The sequence below is a fragment of the Mandrillus leucophaeus genome, unplaced genomic scaffold, assembly GCF_000951045.1.
Source record: "Mandrillus leucophaeus isolate KB7577 unplaced genomic scaffold, Mleu.le_1.0 Scaffold14, whole genome shotgun sequence".
NCBI lineage: Eukaryota > Metazoa > Chordata > Mammalia > Primates > Cercopithecidae > Mandrillus > Mandrillus leucophaeus.
In genome coordinates, this window is record NW_012101365.1 from 996,739 (window position 1) to 1,000,964 (window position 4,226).

Below are 4,226 nucleotides of genomic sequence, written 5' to 3' on the forward strand. Positions count from 1 at the left end.
TTTTTTGTAGAGACAGGGTCTGGCTATGTTGCCCAGGCTGGTCTCGAACTCCTGGCTTCAAGTGATCCTCCTGCCTCATGCCTCAACCTCCCAAAGTGCTGGAATTATAGGCATGAACCACCACTCTCAGCCAGCTACTGCCTATGGATTAAAACTCAAATGTGTAATTCCAGCACTGGTTTATTTCTTGAGCTCCCAATTAGGATATCCACTTGCCTGCTGAAAGTCATTTTTTTTTCTTTTTTGAGATGGAGTTTCACTCTTGTTGCCCAGGCTGGAGTGCAGTGGTGCAATCTCGGCTCATCGCAACCTCCACCTCCTGGATTCAAGCAATTCTCCTGCCTCAGTCTCCTGAGTAGCTGGGATTACAGGCATGCACCACCACGCCCAGCTAATTTTTGTATCTTTAGTAGAAATGGGGTTTCACCATGTTGGCCAGGCTGGTCTTGAACTCCTGACCTCATGATCTGTCCGCCTCAGCCTCTCAAAGTGCTGGGATTACAGGTGTAAGCCACCGCGCCCAGCCACACACATATATCTTACAATGTAGAATATTCTTGTCAGAATACACTGTGGATGAACTCATTAAGGATGCTGTGAGATAATTGTTACCTGAATTAGAATGTGTAATTTGCTGTGGAACATAGTAAAGATAAGATTAGCTCTATCTGGGGGTTGGCACAGGTGTGGGTGTCCAAAGAAACTCTCAAAAAGGAACTGATATTTGTTGTTGTTGTTTTTGAGACAGAGTCTTGTGGTGGCACAATCTCTGCTCACTGCAACCTCTGCCTCCCAGGTTCAACGATTCTCCTGCCTCAGCCTCCTGAGTAGCTGGGATTATAGGTATGCACCACCATGCCTGGCTAATTTTGTATTTTTGGTAGAGACGGGGTTTCACGATGTTGGCCAGGCTGGTTTTGAACTCCTAACCTTAATTCAGATCATTTTCACAAACATTCAACATGGACTACTATGCCCCAGGCAGTATTGTTATATTGGAGATATAGAGGTGAATAAGTCACTGACCTCAATGAGATTTTAGCTAGAGAAGCTACTTTTTCTTGACTATTATTTATTCAAGAGAGTGACTTGGGAGAATTAGCTCCTTAATCTCTATGAGCTCCTCTCAGCCAACCCAAATAAGTACAAAGTGTAAGTAAAAACTGTTTCTGGCAATCCAGCTTCCCTAGCTTTCCCTGACCCTTTTATTCAGATTACCTGCTACTGCTAAGCAGATTGCCTGCTGCTTTCTGTTCCGTGTTGTCTGCGTGAGGCACTGTGCTAAGCTTGTGGATGCACATATAACTGAGTCCTCCAAGAACCCAAGAGATAGGAGAACCAGGTGCTCAATGAGTAGGAATAGGTTGTCCCAGACACTGTTACATGTTTGTTCAGGGTGTAGATGGGGCTGTAAAGAATGAAAGGTCACTTCCATCTGTGAAGGAGGGTGTTTGCAAAATGTTTAAAGCCCAAGGTAGCTGAGATGTGGGTCTCCAAGGGGACACTAGAAGGAGAAGACAAAAGATCAGTTCATTCCTCTTTTCTTTCCTTAGAACACTTACAGGGCCTAAATCTCCTAAAATATTTTCTCTCCCTTTCTCAACTCCCTTTTGCCTGAAAATCATAGCCTTTCCTAAACTTGATGTTTCACTTTCTTGCTCTGTAGCACATCACAAAGGGTGAAAAACAAAACAAAACAACAACAACAACACCAACAACACAGGACTTGCTGTCTGTGAACAAAACAGGCTATGCCTTATTTTGCTTCTCCCAAATATAAGCATGATCTTGTTTCCTCTACATCCAGCAAACGACAGTCAAGGTCTTGTAGGTTTCTGTGTTTTCCCTTAATAAAGCAGCATTCTAGAAATACTGTTTTATTTGATGCTCAACAAATACCAATTAAGAAACATGACAACAATAACAAAAAGCAGTTGGTGTGAAGTTTAGGAAGAAAAGACAGCAAACCAACAACAACAGAATACATTATGAAGTAATTTGTACCTAAACTCTTGGCTGTGGAAAAGTTGCAAATCATTTTTGCTAGAAACTAAGGGAAAAAATTAATGGTCTAAATAGCTGTGTAAAGGAAGGAAACTTCCTATTGAGAAACACAAGCCATTGTTGTTCTTCCTTTTTAAAAACAAAACAGTCCAGGCCTGGTGGCTTGTGCCTGTAATCCCAGCACTCTGAGAGGTTAAGGGGGTGCAGGGGCTGGATCACCTGAGGTAGGGGTTTGATACCAGCCTGGTCAACATGGTGAAACCCCGTCTCTACTAAAAATACAAAAATTAGCCGGGCGTGGTGGTGGGCATCTGTAGTCTCAGCCACTCAGGAGGCTGAGGCAGGAGAATTGCTTGAACCTGGGAGACGAAGGTTGCAGTGAGCTGAGATGGTGCTACTGCACTCTAGCCTGGGTGACAGAGTGGGACTCTGTCTCTAAATAAATAAATGAATAAATACATACATATAAAACAAAGTTTGGCTAAGTGATTATTCAGTTACAAAAGTAAGAAACCTTGGTATTATCTCTGATTCTTCTTACTCCCTCCTCATTTAATTCCATTGCTTAGTGAGTTTTAAAATCTTATCTCCAAAATGTTTCTCAATAAATATACAGAATAGTATCTTTCCTATTCTTCATCCATGCTGTCATTGTCCAAACTGAAACTCTCTATTGCTTAATTAGCATTTTAAAACTCTCTTTGTTTTCTTATCTCATCTTGCTCCTCTCCATTTTGTCCTCAATTTTGCTGCCAGAACGGTCTTTCAAAAATCATGTCTTTAGTTTAATATTTATTGATATTCTGAATGCTGGGATGAATCTGTCCCAGCTCCTGTCCTTGATGAGTTTTTGATGTTTTATGGTTAACATTGACTCTACCTTTCAGTTTTGAGTCTAATCCTCTTTTTCTGCTATGCATCAGCTGCCACATCAGTTCCACAAGATGCCAGTCACTGAGGAATGTAGGAACTACAGCCAATGTGTCTCCACCATGTGTAACTTCAGCTAATTATCTAAAGCATGTAGTTTGACACTTTGTGTAGAATGTAGAAAAAGTGCTGTGGAATTGGACATGGTTTTAGGAGTCAAGAATGGCACTTGATCCTGGCTCTCCCTGATCACCTGTGTTTTGACATTTGAAGCTAAGTAGAGCCTGCTGATGCCTGGTGACCCTGATGAAAGTTAAAACTGATTTAGAAGTTGATGACGTTGCCTGTGTCATGTCCAAGACATTTATTTACTACACTTAATCTTAGCCAAAAGACTGAGAAGTGATCAAGACATTTACACATAGACAATGCAGATAAGCTTGCTGCTGGGATGAAATGGATCTGGCATAAAAAGACCTAGATTCTAATTCTGGTTCTGCTATTTACTAGTTGTGTGACTTTGGGCAAGCCACTAAATAACTCTGTGTCCCAGTGTCCTCATATGTGAAACAGGTGTGATAGTACAAATCTTAAAGGATTGTTGAGGGGAATAAAGGAGACAATGTAACTGATGGAGTTTAGCAGAATCCTTGAAACTTTTTGGTCGGTTTCAATGGAACACATAATTCAGATCAAACATTAATTATTAAGCACCTTCTGTGTGCCAAGAACTGGGCTAGTTTCTAGGGCTACAAAGATAAAGCCTGGTTCCTGCTGTTAAGAAGCTAATGGAGGGATACTAATGAACACTATATAAATGTTTTAACTCAATCTGAGTCATGATGTTTCAAGATCCCCACAGTTTGCTTATCCCAGAAGACATCAGCAACACGAGCCATTCTGCTGATGAGTCTGGAACATCAAGTTTCTATAGGAAGTGTATAGTGTGTTTTGAGGAGGCCATGTAGCATGATGAAAAGACAGATATGTGTTTATATGGACTCAGATACTTGTTAATTCGCTAATTAATACTCTAAGATACCTGGGTAAGTTTGTTCATTTCTTTGAATCTCATTTCCTTATTTGTAAAATGTGGAGATTAAAATACTCACAGGGTTATTGTGATGATTAAATGTGATAAGGTATATCACATTCCCGGCACAGTCCCTGGCATAGGGTAGATAACAAATGGTGGAATTAATAAGAAAAAAAAATATCCAAAAGGAAAGAGAAATGACTTTGCACCACACTCAGTTGCATGCATGTTTCATGTCCTGGTTAGCTCCTGAATAGGAACCATGTCTCTTAAACCAAGCCTTTCCTTTTCTTCTCTTTTTTTTCTTTTTCTTTTT